The sequence below is a fragment of the Ranitomeya variabilis genome, chromosome 3 (genome assembly GCF_051348905.1).
Source record: "Ranitomeya variabilis isolate aRanVar5 chromosome 3, aRanVar5.hap1, whole genome shotgun sequence".
NCBI lineage: Eukaryota > Metazoa > Chordata > Amphibia > Anura > Dendrobatidae > Ranitomeya > Ranitomeya variabilis.
The window spans coordinates 220823635-220841736 of NC_135234.1; the positions used below are offsets into that span (position 1 = coordinate 220823635).

General features: G+C 41.6%; 1 protein-coding gene and 1 long non-coding RNA gene across 3 annotated transcripts in view; one reads left to right on the forward strand and one right to left on the reverse strand.

Annotated features, from left to right (window-relative positions):
- The window catches only part of PLXNA2 (plexin A2), a 343686-nt gene that overhangs the window by 162513 nt on the left and 163071 nt on the right, over positions 1-18102 (reverse strand). The gene's annotated exons all lie outside the window — the stretch shown is intronic.
- On the forward strand, positions 307-18088 carry LOC143815687 (uncharacterized). The gene is made up of 3 exons (XR_013223785.1): positions 307-405; positions 8713-8797; positions 17606-18088. It is a non-coding gene; the product is annotated as an uncharacterized LOC143815687 (long non-coding RNA).

The following is an 18102-nucleotide window of genomic DNA, read 5'->3' on the forward strand; positions in this document are numbered from 1 at the left end:
AAGAGTATGACACCATTTTGTAGCAAAGAAAGCCCGAGATGCTAAGGCTTACCCTCACCGATCACAACTTCCTAAAGTGAGAAAGAAGCGTAACAAGCAGTTTGAGGTGTCTGCCCTTGGTAAAATGCAGCATCTTATGTAAGTAAGGCTTTGAGATTTCTGATGTTTTAATTACACTTGCAAGAACCTGTTTAACTCCTGGATTTCCCAGACCCCTGTGTCCCTTCTGAACATGAGTGCTTATAATGTGCGCTGGATTCCCAACATTGCTGTCACTGTCCTTTCTGTTGCCTTGGTAACAGTGATGTCACACACAAGAAATAATGAATTCAATGAATGAAGTAATGTCTTCAAAAGGAAGCGACAATGCGGTTGTCCCCATAGCAAAATATTGCTGCTTCACAGGTATGGTATCTATGTGATCAAAAGAACTAATGATGGTGTAATGCGGTTATATGGCAGTGTCTCAAGAAAATGCTAATAATACAGAAATAACCAGGAGAAGTTCAGGAATCTCCATGCTGTGATGCATGTCAATGCATTCATTGCACAACTGATCTCTATATCCTGCACTTCGCAGGCAGATGTAAAAAGAAATGCAGAGATTTAGGCCCCGATTAATCAAGACTAGTGTTTTGTATGTCAGTCTTGATGAAGACTATGCTGGGCTTGTTTCCGGCAAATTCAGTTGCCATGCGCCAGAATAAGAAATGTATTTTAGCAAGAGGCGGATCTATATTTGTCATAATTTATGGCACTTTTGCCAAATAAATTGGGATAAAATTGACTTCCGCACTTGGCCACTCCCCCTCCCAGTTAAACAATAACCATTGTTTTAATTTAAAAAAAAACCAAAACAATAGCATACATTAAAATGAGAAACTTGGTAATATTTCTCATCAGAGAAATCCCCTTCTTTGACCTCCTGGACTGATCATTCACTTTCAACTCATGGGTAAATCTGTATTCAGTGGTGACAGATTTCCCCATTACTGAGATAGGAGATGACAGTTGGTCCTTTTAAAGTTCTATGGAGAGGGAGGAGCTAGAGGCCAACATTCTGCTGCAAGTTCTCCTGAAATGAGGTACAGTTCTCCATAGAACTTTACGAGCAACAACTGCCATCTCCTATCTCACTAATGGAAAATCTGTGTTCCCTGAAGACAGATTTTACCTCTAAATTAAGAATTTGGTGAACGAATGTCAATCCTAGGAGAAAGAAGCTGATTTCTCAAAAAACTGTTTAAAAAATGGGCGCCAAAGTGTTTCCAGCTCCACAAACCAGTGATACTCTACAATGTATGTAGGCTAACATTACTGAATACTCCTAATCAAAGCCTTTGCTGAAAGGCATTCCCATAGCAGTGTAGGAAAGGAGTCCAAAATTAAACATTACCATAATAAAATGCACAATACAGGCATTGGGGATTCATAAAGTGCTTTTCACCTTTATTTGATGTTTAGAAAATTGCAAAAAACTGTACAACTTTTTGATTGCTTTCTAAACACAGTCAAAGCATCAATTCTTCTGGTACGCTTGCATGCAGTTTTTGAAGGAGCTCAGCAGGGAGGTTGTTCCACACATCTTGGAGAACTAACTACAGATCTTTTGTGGCTGAAGCTTGTGCAAATAGTTCTGTCTCTGCATGTACAGTGGGGCAAAAAAGTATTTAGTCAGTCAGCAATAGTGCAAGTTCCACCACTTAAAAAGATGAGAGGCGTCTGTAATTTACATCATAGGTAGACCTCAACTATGGGAGACAAACTGAGAAAAAAAAATCCAGAAAATCACATTGTCTGTTTTTTTATAATTTTATTTGCATATTATGGTGGAAAATAAGTACCGTATTTGGTCAGAAACAAACAATCAAGATTTCTGGCTCTCACAGACCTGTAACTTCTTCTTTAAGAGTCTCCTCTTTCCTCCACTCATTACCTGTAGTAATGGCACCTGTTTAAACTTGTTATCAGTATAAAAAGACACCTGTGCACACCCTCAAACAGTCTGACTCCAAACTCCACTACGGTGAAGACCAAAGAGCTGTCAAAGGACACCAGAAACAAAATTGTAGCCCTGCACCAGGCTGGGAAGACTGAATCTGCAATAGCCAACCAGCTTGGAGTGAAGAAATCAACAGTGGGAGCAATAATTAGAAAATGGAAGACATTCAAGACCACTGATAATCTCCCTCGATCTGGGGCTCCACGCAAAATCCCAACCCGTGCGGTCAGAATGATCACAAGAACGGTGAGCAAAAATCCCAGAACCACGCGGGGGGACCTAGTGAATGAACTGCAGAGAGCTGGGACCAATGTAACAAGGCCTACCATAAGTAACACACTACGCCACCATGGACTCAGATCCTGCAGTGCCAGACGTGTCCCACTGCTTAAGCCAGTACATGTCCGGGCCCGTCTGAAGTTTGCTAGAGAGCATTTGGATGATCCAGAGGAGTTTTGGGAGAATGTCCTATGGTCTGATGAAACCAAACTGGAACTGTTTGGTAGAAACAACTTGTCGTGTTTGGAGGAAAAAGAATACTGAGTTGCATCCATCAAACACCATACCTACTGTAAAGCATGGTGGTGGAAACATCATGCTTTGGGGCTGTTTTTCTGCAAAGGGGCCAGGACGACTGATCCGGGTACATGAAAGAATGAATGGGGCCATGTATCGTGAGATTTTGAGTGCAAACCTCCTTCCATCAGCAAGGGCATTGAAGATGAAACGTGGCTGGGTCTTTCAACATGACATTGATCCAAAGCACACCACCAGGGCAACGAAGGAGTGGCTTCGTAAGAAGCATTTCAAGGTCCTGGAGTGGCCTAGCCAGTCTCCAGATCTCAACCCTATAGAAAACCTTTGGAGGGAGTTGAAAGTCAGTGTTGCCAAGCGAAAAGCCAAAAACATCACTGCTCTAGAGGAGATCTGCATGGAGGAATGGGCCAACATACCAACAACAGTGTGTGGCAACCTTGTGAAGACTTACAGAAAACGTTTGACCTCTGTCATTGCCAACAAAGGATATATTACAAAGTATTGAGATGAAATTTTGTTTCTGACCAAATACTTATTTTCCACCATAATATGCAAATAAAATGATAAAAAAAACAGACAATGTGATTTTCAGGATTTTTTTTTCTCAGTTTGTCTCCCATAGTTGAGGTCTACCTATGATGTAAATTACAGACACCTCTCATATTTTTAAGTGGTGGAACTTGCACTATTGCTGACTGACTAAATACTTTTTTGCCCCACTGTATTCCCACTCAGACTCGATCATATTGAAATCAGGGCTCTGAGAGGGCAATATCACCACTTCTAGGACTCCTTGCTTTTCTTTATGTTGACCCCAAAAATATAGCCAATGCCATTAAAGGGAATCAGTCAGCAGGTTTTTGCTAAGTCACCTGAGAGCAGCATCATGCAGGCAAGAAGACTCAGAATCCAATGATGTATCAATTAATTTATTGGCAGCAGTAGCACTGACACAATCAAAGTTCTTAAATTTAGAATGCAGCAGAGCTGAGAAAGCTGCTTTGGCCCACACCAGGCTCTCTATGTATATTGTGTATAGGCAGTGAGCTGCTTATCACAGGAAAGGGTGGAGCTGGACCAGTGCTCAAGAGCTGCTGTAGTCCAGACAATGATAATCACCAGGTGGTAAAACAACAGCATACAGCTTGACGTGTGACAAGAATTGAGCGAATGTTTCAGAATTCGGCTCCGATTACGATTGGCGGCAAATATTGCAAACACAATATTGTCATTGGAGTCAATGGGAGTATAAATGAACGAATATGTTCGGAATCGACCATCAAACATAAATTTGGCACGAATAGGGTAACAATATGGCACGAATATGGCAAATTCAGATTTGGCGACCGATTTCGAACATATTCACTCAACTCTACGTGTGACACATCACTGAAACTTGTATTAACCCCTATCTCATGATATTCTCAGATTACATAGCAAAAATCTGTAGACAGATTCCGTTTAAAAAATATTTTCAGCGTTAAGAAGCATGAGAATTTCAGCAATCTTACATCCATAGATGATCTGGGGTTAGTTCTCCATGATGTTTGATATCATGAACTTCCCGGCAGCTTCCTTCAAAAGCTGAGTGCAAGTGTACCTAGAATGCCTTGATGGTGTTCTGATGGCAAATGAAATATTAATTTTATTTCGCTTTCTCTTGTTCACTCACTTTGCATTTTGTTAATTAATAAAAAATAAACAATTAACTAATATATGAGGTTAATTAACCCCTTACCGACCTCCGCCGTACTATTACTGCGGAGGTCGGATCCCCTGCATTGATGTGGGCTCCGGTGCTGAGCCCACCTCAAAGTCGGGACATGTCAGCTGTTTTGAACAGCTGACATGTGACCGCAATAGAGGCGGGTGAAATCGCGATTCACCCGCCGCTATTAACTAGTTAAATGCCGCTGTCGAATGCTGACAGCGGCATTTAACCAGCGCTTCGCGCATCGCCGACCCCAGTCACATGATCGGGGGTCAGCGATGCGTCGGCATAGTAACCAGAGGTCTCCTTGAGACCTCTATGGTTGCTGATGCCGGCTTGCTGTGAGCGCCACCCTGTGGTCGGCGCTCATAGCAAGCCTGTAAATCAGCTACATAGGAGCGATCTGATGATCGCTGCTATGTAGCAGAGCCGATCAAGCTATGCCAGCTTCTAGCCTCCCATGGAGGCTATTGAAGCATGGCAAAAGTAAAAAAAAAAAAAAAGTTTAAAAAAATATGAAAAAAAAAAATAAAAAAAAATATAAAAGTTTAAATCACTCCCCTTTCGCCCCATTCAAAATAAAATAAAAAAATCAAACCTACACATATTTGGTATCGCTGCGTTCAGAATCACCCGATCTATCAATAAAAAAGGGATTAACCTGATCGCTAAACAGCGTAGTGAGAAAAAAATTTGAAAAGCCAGAAGTACATTTATTTGGTCGCCGCGACATTGCATTAAAATGCAATAACGGGCGATCAAAAGAACGTATCTGCACCGAAATGGTATCAATAAAAACGTCAGCTCGGCACGCAAAAAATAAGCCATCACCTAACCCCAGATCACGAAAAATGGAGACGCTACGGGTATTGGAAAATTGCGCAATTTAATTTTTAGCAAAGTTTTTTTTTACCACTTAGATAAAAAAGAACCTAGACATGTTTGGAGTCTATGAACTCGTAATGACCTGGAGAATCACAATGGCAGGTCAGTTTTAGCTTTTAGTGAACCTAGCAAAAAAGCCAAACAAAAAACAAGTGTGGGATTGCACTTGTTTTGCAATTTCACCGCAATTGGAAATTTTTTCCCGTTTTCTAGTACACGACATGCTAAAACCAATGATGTCGTTCAAAAGTGCAACTTGTCCCGCAAAATACAAGCCCTCATATGGCCATATTGACGGAAAAAAAAAAGTTATGGCTCTGGGAAGGAGAGGAGCGAAAAACGAGAACGCAAAAACGGAAAAGGGCAAGGTCGTGAGGGGGTTAACCAGGTTGGGCACCCCTGGTCAAAATTACTGCTATTGCTAACAGTTAAGCAAGTTGAAGATGAAATGATCTCTAAAAGGCCTTGAGCTAAAGATGACACATTTCCTCAATACCACACATTTACCCCCATAGCTTCTCTATCGATACATGATGCGGTATTCTTCACTCCTGAGCTGTATGCTACGCACATCACCTCCCAGGCTATTTCTTGAAGATTTGGTCATGATGATAACACTTGTACAATAACAGGAGTCGCAATGACTCTCACTAGAGCACAGAAGGGTAATTTTATAGATGCTCTTTAGAAAAAAGGGTCTGTCTGCTGACAGATTTGCTTTCTGTTCCCTTTCAGAAATATACACATATGGGTAGTAGATCTTCCTAAATATCTGCATAAGTAAACCATATAGGAAGTTATTTCCTTCATAGTGTCAGTGTGGCTTCATCTAAAGGATGACTTTCAATAAACACAATTACATTTTATATTTTTTTCACTTAAAGTGCTTTTATTGCCTCATTTACAACTCCTGGACATAAAGTGCGTAATGATCAAGCAGAGATACCTTCAAACAACACTTTGCGAATCCCATGAAAGTCCAAGGGGATTCTGGCAGACTCATCAACCATCGCTAAATAGGCGAAAACTATTCGGTTTGGCTATAATACAAATAAAGAAAATCATTTCTCTTGTGCCATTCCAGTTCAATATTTATTGGAGACAATTTGTTTCCCTAATGAGAGAGAGGCGTAAAAATCCCCAAGGCTTCCCGGAGACATAACAAGGAGCAAGTAATATCTACCATCCTTTGTTCTAGCAGCTTTAGAAAAATCGAGGGAAAAAATTACCTCTCAACTTAAGGGATTGAAGAATGAAAAAAGAAACCTTCTGCTCGTATAAAAAGGCTCTTTGGAATAACCACTTAGGCATAATGCAAATCTGACTCAAATGTCTTTTCAATTCAGACTCACTTATTTCGTGAAAGAAAAAAAGCAACTCTCCTTTCTCCGACTCTTTTGTCTCTTGTAATTGTGACAAAATGATCTAATCTGTCACGCAGGTCATTAGGAGCAGTGACAAATGGGGACTGATGGAGAGTGGGAGCATGGGGACTTCTGGGGACAAGCGCTGAAAGTAAAGGTCTTTTCTAAAAGCCATTGGTCCAGCAGTTGATCCCTCTCTGCAGTATGACATTTCTTTTCTGCAGTCTTATGTAGTAAAGTTCTAGCTAAACAGAAGGCATGGCATGAAATGACTCAATGTACGTCATGCCCACGAGATTATATTATTAGCGATATCCATCAGACTTTTTATTCATCAACTCAATGGATGTATTGGGGATTGTCATAATCTAAAAAGATACCATATCAAATGGCACCCACAGACAGTATGGTGGATGGAATGTGAGCAGATACAATATCACACATGTCTTTATCTCTGCAAGTGAAGTCAGCAGGACAATGTCTATAGGCCCCGTCTCACATAGCGAGATCGCTAGCGATATCACTGCTGAGTCACAAGTTTTGTGACGCAACAGCGACCTCCATAGCGATCTCGCTATGTGTGACACGTACCAGCGATCAGGCCCCTGCTGCGAGATCGCTGGTCGTGTCGGAATGGCCTGGACCTTTTTTTGGTCGTTGAGGCCCCGCTGACATCGCTGAATCGGTGTGTGTGACACCGATCCAGCGATGTCTTCACTGGTAACCAGGGTAAACATCGGGTTACTAAGCGCAGGGCCGCCACTGCTGCTCTCACTTCTCACTGTACGGCCGGATCTCAGTCAGAGCAGGAAGCAGACGGCAAGGGACCTGGACACCGAAAGGCGAGTATGTACTGTTTGTTTTTTTGGTAACCAGGGTAAACATCGCGGCCCTGCGCTTAGTAACCCGATGTTTACCCTGGTTACCCGGGTGCTGCAGGGGGACTTCGGCATCGTTGAAGACAGTTTCAACGATGCCGAAGTCGTTCCCCTGATCGTTGGTCGCTGGAGAGCGGTCTGTGTGACAGCTCCCCAGCGACCACACAACGACTTACCAACGATCACGGCCAGGTCGTATCGCTGGTCGTGATCGTTGGTAAATCGCTTAGTGAGACGGGGCCTTCACTCAGGAGCAGTACCACCTTCAAATGCACCATCAAAGTGCTTCCCAGGGCAAAGAGAGTGAAGAGAAGCTGGCCAGAGCTGTCTGGAAAGCGCACCTTGAAGTCCCCGAAATGTAAAAGGGCTTATCTCCAGAAGGAGAGACTTCACAGGCTGTCTTCTGAGAACTTTGAGATAACAGACTTGGAAGAGGTTTAATGAAGAAAGGCCTTCAGGCCTGAAGGTGTGAGAGCAAAGACACATACGCCCTCTACTGAGATGAACATGCCTTGGCGGTGGCCTCACTTACTAAGCTGTCTGAGCTGGGTACATCTATCAATCTCAACTTTAACCTCTATTTATGAAAAATAAGCATTATTTGTGGTAAAAGGTTATATATAATAACTGGTAAGTGAAAAGACGAGTCATTTTTATTCCACAAATAACTAGCTATACATTACAGAGACCCTCCGCCATAATAGAGAACACGATGTCTGATGAAGATAGCATTACAATGCTTTATGTATGCAGCGTGAATAACATTCCTTCACCTCTCACTACGTAGCTACATGGTGCAGTATGGTGGTTAGTCTTGTTCTCTGTATATCCCTGCACTAGTACTGATGCTCTGGGACCTGTCACTGGACGAGCAGCTCAGGGACAGACTAGTAGTACTTGATGGCACCAGAGTGTGGAGTCGGTAAGCCATACTCATGTATAATGCAGTATAGCATCCTTATCACTGTTTTTTCTATAAATAGGGGCTTTATATTGATAGAACATAAAATATATTTGCGGTATATGAATAAACTTTCCAAACTTGTGTGGATATCCATGAAAGTAAATATGTAGTAAGTTATGTATTTAATAAGTGGACTATATAATACTAATAATAGATATTTAATATTATAATTTTGAAGGCGTAGTTAAGGTTGATGACAAGGGAGACCATGTTTGTCCCAGTCCATGGTGTAGTTAACTGTTATGTTTCAACTTTTTATCACCCCGGCGTCTTGTACGCCCTACACACTCCGTTTACTTATGATTCATAAAAGATTATTTTTATCTGGATATGGACTGAATAACATTTCTAATTTTTATATAATTTTACAGTGCTGAAATTCCTTATCCCCTTTAGTCTTTGTGGTTACACAGCTCCGTGCATCAACATCGCATTCTGGCATTGATGACAACAATGGTAAGCTGATAATTCCCCCCTGCAACGTTTATCTTCTACAGCCAATCCTTTGCTGGGCAAATGATATGTTAGGTAGCTCCTTCAACCACTCCTTGCCCAATCATTGGTTCCCAGTTGCTTGTCGTTGGATCCTGTGGGGCGATGTTTGTTCGGTCTATCCTGCCATTGACCTAGCTCGTTTATCTATAATATAACGCTGGGAGCATCACTCTGTCCGAAGCCTTTATAGATTGCGCAAGCGCAAGCGCCGGCACAGTCTGGACCCCACAGAGTGACACTCCCAGGAGATCGCGGTATGCGTAAGCACTGAACGCACACCGCGATCTCCAACGGAGAAGCAGGGACGAGCCAGGAGGCGGAGGGTGAGTATATTTACCTGTCCCGTTCCACTGCTGCGCGCTGCTCCATCCTCCACCTGCGACGTTCAGTTCAGATCGCGCGATGACGCGCTTAATGCGCGCCGCCCTCTGACTGAACAGTCACAGGCAGAGGACCCCGGAAGACAGAGAGGCGCGCAGCAGTGGAACGGGGGACAGGTAAATATAGCAAGTGCCGGGGGCCTGAGCTAGCGGTGACTCCGGCACCTGACCCCCACAGCGCGCCGGAGTCCCCGCCTGCTCAGGGCACTCCGGTCAGCAGCTGTAGACCCAGGGACTGCCCTCAAGTGGTAACTCGTGACTACCTACGGCCAAGCCTATCCTCACCATCAGAGGCTCTAGAGAATACCAGCTAGTCACTTAGCTATGCCTCTCCAGGGTAAAACCGGCCCGTGGCACAGTGGGTCCACTCTCCCCCGAGTTACACTTTTAATAAAAGCCCATTTCCATGAGCCACTAATAGTGGACAAGCATTTGTTACATGTAGACATGCAAGCAGTCACTTGACAAACGAGTCTGGTGTTTGGATCAGTCAAGGAGGCTTAAAAATAATTGTTACCAGCAGCATAACAGTGTAAACTGGACATGTGGTGCCAATAATGATGATAAAGACCTATCATATTAATGATTGTTTTGTGCCAGGAGTACAGAATTCTGGTTGGTTAGTCTACACAGGCCACTAAACAACTGCTGTTTGGCTTGTGCCGAGCTGATCACTAAAATTAAAAGCAGCTCACTGAAAAGGCCATCCACTCCAAGAAAACCATCAAAGAATAAAGGCCAAACTCACCAACACCTGGTCACAATAGCAAACACTGCAATACACTGTTTTTATTATTATTTGATATTGTTTTCAGTGAAGTGCTTTTACTTTTAGTGTACGGACTCGCACAATGTGGACACTTGCCATGGGTTGTGAGAGTGCATATTTTGGACAAAACCTTAACTGTTACTTCAAATATTTTTTTCATTCTTGTAGGACTCAGCCAGACCTTGCAATGTTTTAGGGAGGAAATAGGGTGTTTGTTCTTGTGGGGTGCACTTAACTAGTGCTGGGCAGCCCGCCTCTAATAATATGGGCGTCACTAATAGGCTGTAAGCCAGCATGGTGCATTATACGCATCTTTGTGACTGGTGGTCCTCTATAAGCCTTATCTTGTGCATCTGTAATACTAAGCAACCCACAGTTTCATGGATGGTAGGTGTGTGCGTTGCTCTTCATCAGTATTTCGCACCTATGCTGCCTCCACCTTTATAATGGGGGCTTTTCTGAATCCCGTGGTATATTGGTATAGTAACCAGATATTGGTAAGTGTGGCCTTTTTATATAGCAAATCAGCGGTCTTTTAATGGACACAATTGGCAAGTGTAAATAGGCGCTAAAACATGGCCAGATAAATCTAGTGATGTCTGAAATCTTGCTCATGTGTAATGACAAATGTGAGGTACAGTGTGCTCCCGGTGACTTGTTTGTGGCATCTGAACAGAATCGGGTTAAAACATAAGGACTATGGTTGTCAGTAAGTAATATGGATTTGCGCGATGCCTCTGCCAACAGTGTGCTTATAGTGTTTTGGTCCTCGTGCCCTCTGAAATGTACTGGAGCATTACGGACCACATGGGAGGCAAATGCGCTGTCTGTGGAGAAGTCCTGAAAGAAAAGAATGTGGATTATATGTGGCTGACAAATCCATCTTGTACCTTGCATCTGTTTGCCATCTCTTGAAATTGTATTTCAATCAGATTTGGTGTTTTCATTTCTCTCCAATTTCCAACAGCTCTCATCATTTTTAAGTTCAACTTCAGCAAATGTACTTTTTTACATCATTACACTGCACAAACAACCTTTCCGGATATGCAATGTTCCTCTTCTTATGTACTCAATGATATTTCTTAGGCTTTGTTCACGGGGGGGATTTTTCTTGAGGATAAATCTGACATGAATTTGAATATGATTTCTGAGAGCAGATTCACAGTTCTATTATGTGACTTATTGTTTTCCTCTCCACTATTTTCAAGTCTGAGGTGGAAAATTCCATATCTGTATGAACAGAAACGTGGATTCCCTATTGAAAGCAATTGGAGACATATTTCTCATACATTTCAGCAAGGAATACACTGGAACTCCTGTATCACTGATTTCTCTTTCAATATTCCCGTACCCCTATTATACTATCTGTACTCCTGTGTCACTGATTCTACCTCTAATATACCCGTACCCCTATTATACTCTCCATACTCCTGTGTCACCGATTCTATATCTAATATTCCCGTGCCCCTATTACACTCTCCATACTCCTGTGTCACCGACTCTACATCTAATATTCCCGTACCCCTATTATACTCTCCATACTCCTGTGTCACCAATTCTACATCTAATATTCCCGTGCCCCTATTATACTCTCCATACTCCTGTGTCACCGATTCTACATCTAATATTCCCGTACCCCTATTATACTCTCCATACTCCTGTGTCACCGATTCTACATCTAATATTCCCGTACCCCTATTATACTCTCCATACTCCTGTGTCACCGATTCTACATCTAATATTCCCGTACCCCTATTATACTCTTTATACTCCTGTGTCACCGATTCTACATATAATATTCCCGTACCCCTATTATACTCTTTATACTCCTGTGTCACTGATTCTACCTCTAATATTCCCGTACCCCTATTATACTCTCCATACTCCTGTGTCACCGACTCTACATCTAATATTCCCGTACCCCTATTATACTCTTTATACTCCTGTGTCACCGATTCTACATCTAATATTCCCGTACCCCTATTATACTCTCCATACTCCTGTGTCACCGACTCTACATCTAATATTCCCGTACCCCTATTATACTCTTTATACTCCTGTGTCACCGACTCTACATCTAATATTCCCGTACCCCTATTATACTCTTTATACTCCTGTGTCACCGATTCTACATCTAATATTCCCGTACCCCTATTATACTCTTTATACTCCTGTGTCACCAATTCTACATCTAATATTCCCGTACCCCTATTATACTCTTTATACTCCTGTGTCACCGATTCTACATCTAATATTCCCGTACCCCTATTATACTCTTTATACTCCTGTGTCACCGATTCTACATCTAATATTCCCGTACCCCTATTATACTCTTTATACTCCTGTGTCACCGATTCTACATCTAATATTCCCGTGCCCCTATTATACTCTCCATACTCCTGTGTCACCGATTCTACATCTAATATTCCCGTACCCCTATTATACTCTTTATACTCCTGTGTCACCAATTCTACATCTAATATTCCCGTACCCCTATTATACTCTTTATACTCCTGTGTCACCGATTCTACATCTAATATTCCCGTACCCCTATTATACTCTCCATACTCCTGTGTCACCGATTCTACATCTAATATTCCCGTACCCCTATTATACTCTTTATACTCCTGTGTCACCAATTCTACATCTAATATTCCCGTACCCCTATTATACTCTTTATACTCCTGTGTCACCAATTCTACATCTAATATTCCCGTACCCCTATTATACTCTTTATACTCCTGTGTCACCGATTCTACATCTAATATTCCCGTACCCCTATTATACTCTTTATACTCCTGTGTCACCGATTCTACATCTAATATTCCCGTACCCCTATTATACTCTTTATACTCCTGTGTCACCAATTCTACATCTAATATTCCCGTACCCCTATTATACTCTTTATACTCCTGTGTCACCGATTCTACATCTAATATTCCCGTACCCCTATTATACTCTCCATACTCCTGTGTCAGCGATTCTACCTCTAATACTGTATATCCTTCCCCCTATTACACTCTCTGTACTCCTATGTCACTGATTCTACCTCTAATACAGTTAGGTCCATATATATTTGGACAGAGACAACATTTTTCTAATTTTGGTTATAGACATTACCACAATGAATTTTAAACAAAACAATTCAGATGTAGTTAAAGTTGAGACTTTCAGCTTTCATTTGAGGGTATCCACATTAAAATTGGATGACGGGTTTAGGAGTTTCAGCTCCTTAACATGTGCCACCCTGATTCTACCTCTATTATACTCATACCCCTATTATACCTTCTGTACTACTGTGTCACTGATTCTACCTATACTCTTCCCATAATTCTCTATACTCCAGTGTTGCTGATTCTACGTCTACACCTCCCATATCCCTATTATGCTTTCCTTCCATCTTGTTTTCTCGCCATCTGCTTATTTTAGCTTCTGTGTTGTTCATTTTTCAGTGTCTGCGGTGCTTCCAAATCGCATATATTACCTAAATTTTGAGAATACACAAGGTAGCTCCCCCATTCGACCTGTCTGACGCAGTCCCCTGAGGCTTCCTGTATAAACCATCGACTTTCACACCCTGTCTGGTATTCCTCATTATTTTTTTGCATTAAGCAGTTCTTTACAGCAACTTGTTTGCTCTGTTTTAATGTGCTCAAATCTTAGGACTGCAGCAGAAAAAAAAACATTTGCGGAGACTGCTGGCAAGTAACCTTTTGTTATTTTAACAGTAGCAGAACTGAGATCTTATCTGCTCAATATTTAGGCAAATAGTTATGTCTCTCAACCCTTGATTTTACGAGAATTACCGAAAAATAGCATTTTTTAAGAGTAAAAAAAAAAAAAAAAATGTACAGAGCTTTTATTTTATACAACCCCTCTAGCTTTTTGCAAGAAAATAACATCTATATTAAGAAATACTTCACGTTCCATCTTTCCCCCCTCCCTGAATACAATCTATATCAGAAGGAAATTAAGTTACTGCAAAAGGAAAACATTTTTAATGGATTTTCCCCCAAGAGAACCTGGCTAAATTAATTAAATCTTTATTTGCATAAGATGAAGCATAAAACCTCTACATTTCTCAGTGTCATGGGTTACATGGCAGCTGCCGGTACTCCGCACTACAGCATCATATTGATAAATAATGGAGGGTAGATGTGATATTCAGACAAGGAATAAAGGATTTCTCTATATATCACCGGAACGTATCAACATCTGAAGCGCGATTATACGTCTCTCCGGTATTCTAAAAGTAAAAGTGAATTTCGTCTGCATGTTTTCGGTTAAAATAATGCTCAGATGAAACAAATGCATTTGGGTAAAATATTTCTTTTTGATTTTCATTTTTCTTTGCCCAGCTAGCAGATTTCCCCAAGTACCACTCTAACCCAGAGAGGCTTCATTTCATTTTCAACATAGACACGTTTTCAGTAATAATTCATAAAACTGGAGGAAGTCCAAAATAAGTAAAAATTCTGAACTTTGCCATGTAGCCGATACTCACCACAACATGAACTTATGACTAGCAAAGATGCTTTTGTAAAGGGAAACTACCAGTCTTCTGGTTGTAATAATTCATTAAAGAGAACTGTAGAGACTTATGAGTTAGTTTACCTGCTTCTTATGGGAATTTTATAGGCTGATATATTAATGACTCCCAGTATAGGCCATCAATATTTCAATAGTGTGGGTTCAACCCCTAAACCCAGGTCACTCAACTGAAAGAAGAAACCACTGAACTCAAGTAAGGTAAGCATATTGTGACACATGTGTTGGTGCCTGCCCTTCCTTTCTCGCCTTCCTTTTTTGAAGGATGCAAGGCGTCAACTCTGGTTCTATGTCCCCTGGCACTTGTAGTTCTGCCTGTCCTGGTAGATCAGGAGTTCAGTTTTCAGAGTTTGCTTCCTTTTGTGTAGCGTGGGCAGGTTTGCAGACTATTTAACCTCCTGAAAGCCTGTTGCCCACTGTCAGTTATAATTTGACTTGATCTAAGAGAACTTCTCAGTACCCTGCTCTAACTCCTTGCAAGTATTTCTGATTTTGACCTTTATTGACTACTCTCCTGTCTAGTGATTTTGTCCTTATATTGGCCTCCTGGTTCTGATCCAAGGATCCCTGTTAAGTCCAGGTCCCTATATAGGGGTTAAACTGTGAAGCCCAGGGCAACATCACTAAGCCTGTTCATGGTGCAGTGCTCTTGCTACAAATATCCTCAGCCACAGCGCATTTATACAGCTATAGCCTCATTCTGCTATTCTTATGTCAAAATGTGACAGACTGAAACAAATGAGCCTAAAACTGTCCCTGGAAATGGGACCCTAACGATACCTGACACAGGGGTACTCTTGATGGTAGAGAGGCCTGGGTGTCCAACTTTACTATGCTCCTGTTAAACCCTAATCTGTCCCTTTCCCCACCCCATGAGGCATGGGACAGAAATGTAAGGGAAACAAGACACAAAAGACAGACAGGGTTAACTGAAAGCCATTACCATACAAAATACTTAAGAAAAATGGGGAGGAGGATAAGGAAAGGGAGGAATACACTAAATAGGAATAAGGATGATGAGATAAACACTCACAAAACTACTGCACACAAAACACTCCAGCAACTACTCCCAACTCCAACACTAGACTGCTCAACACTTCCAGGAAGAAGATTCTTTAACTGGCAAGGAAGAAAAGGCCAGGGTTAGTATATATAGGGAGAGGAAATTATATCTGCAGCTGAAAGCAACAGCTCTATGTGTTCCCATCCAGCATGGAAAAAGTCCTTAACACTTTCAGCACCGATGGACAGGAAATCAATTTAAAATTGGACAGGAATCACACCATCTCTAAAGATTTGTCCATTATAACCTTTTAACTCCAGGTCTCCCAGAGACGTGATACCCTCTTGTCACCTGGTGATTGTGGCCTTTACACAGTCAGCTACATGTAAACTGCTCAGTGGCCATTTAATTACCTGTTTAGACCAGCCTACCACAATTTTATGCACAGAGATGATCAATAATATGATTGTTCTGTGTCCATAGATTATCACGTCACCTGCAGCACATCACCTGTTTACATAGGATGCTGTGCTCCTGATAATGATAATTTTAAAGATAGCTGAAAATCATTAGACCCAACAAAAAAACCTTTTGCTCATTCTTTGGGCGCTTAATGCCAATAACCAGAAGAATAGAAGTAGAAAATCTGGAGAGCAAAAAAAAAAAGCACAAATAGGGTCTTAACTGGTTAAAAACATGGGGTGCACCAGGGAGAGGTGCACTCACCTTGTTTTGTTCCAATTAAACAACATATGAAAAGCATTGATCAGCTGCTGCAGGACACAGGTCCAAAGACTGAGGATAATGGAGAAACCGGGTGTATGTATCCAAATCTGCACTGCTGATAAAGATGGATGGCAGACAATATTCTTCAAAGCTTTATTTCAAAACAGGTTATTAGTCCCTAATGCGTTTCGAGGTCATGCAGGACCTATTCCTCAGGACAAAACCATACAAAAGGTTTAATAAGGTTTTGTCCTTAGGAAGAGGTCTTGTATGACCTCGAAACGCGTTGACTATTAACCTGTTTTGAAATAAAGATTTGAAGAATATCGTCTGCCATCCATCTTTATCAGCAGCGCAGATTTGCACCAATAACTAGTAATTTCCTATGAAATGCTCATTTCCCGACTGGGCCCTTAGGAAAGGATGTCAATATTTAAATACCAGAAAACTCTTACAAAGTCGGTTTTAAGTCATTTTTCCCAAAACGTCCATTGAAAGGACTTACAAGTTGCTGTAAATGGTTTTCAAAATGGAGTTTCCTAGCTAAAACATTCTTTATCAATATACTTGGCAAATAATAACAACCAAAAAGCAACTCCTTTTATTTTTCTAAAATCCATGACAAAGTTCCCTTTTCCTCAAAATGGGTAGCACAAAATCTGTTCTATCAGCTGATGGCAAATGAAATGATTTCTAGCAGAGAAGATGCACTTCTTTCCCCTGCTTGCCAAATGCAGCAGGTACTGCGAATGGCCCGAGCGCTGAAGGATGACAAACAAGTACCACAGATCTTGAACCATGCTGTGCCTGAAATATCTGGCCTGCTTTCCATTGAGAGAAAAATATATATATTGCTAAATTACAATCATTTTCAGAAAGAAGGATGACTTGAAAGCCCTTAAAATATATAAGTGCAGGAGAAAACATCCATTTTCTTTGCTCAATTATGTATTACTTTTAGTGAATCTTTTCAGCATCATTTTTCCCTTAAGAGGGAATTTTCGCATAACTGGACATTTTGTTTAATACATGGTCATTTGTCCCTAGCGGCTTCAGAGACATTTTCTGGCACTCTGTCCATGACCCTCTCTGTACCGCCTGGAACACTCCGTGCTGCCGCCTTTATACAGTTCTGTGCCAGCACTTCAATAAGGTGTGGTGGCCACTGGCAGACGGCATCGCGCGCGCAGACACATATCACTTTATCATTTCTGTATATGATCTCTTGAAGGCTGCCAATGAATGAGGGCTGAATTCGGCTAACGGATGCTTCGCCAGATAAACAGATGTAAATCTCTTATGCGTTCACTTGTAATCGTGTCACAACGGGATTGTTTTTCCAGTAATGCTGACGACGATGAAGCTACCTGCACCAGTTCACTGTTTGGTAAGTCGGCAGGCAAGAAGAAAAATTCAGTCTTACAGGAATAAAGATGTGGAAATCACCTTCAAGTCATTAACGAATATCCCTGGAAAATAAGATTAGTCCTGCAGAACAGATGCATTAGCGCCACTAGAAAATAAAACTATGGGAAAGTATAGACATATAGCATGATAATGTCATTTATTGTACTGTCATTTCTTCTGATGAGCATGGGAACAGAGCCGCAGACACGATCAGCCTAATGGCATGGGCATAAGGTGGTATCATTCTATACATGAACTGTAAAGATGGACAAGCAAGGACCTCAGCACATATAAACCCCCGGGCTCCGTCCTGTTCAATACTCGGCTACGCTCCTTCTTCACACTCTGTTAGGCACAGATGGCAGCAGCCTTACTTCGCCCCTTGTGATGAACTTCACTTCTGTACCCATTCATTTCCTCTCTCGTAGCTCCT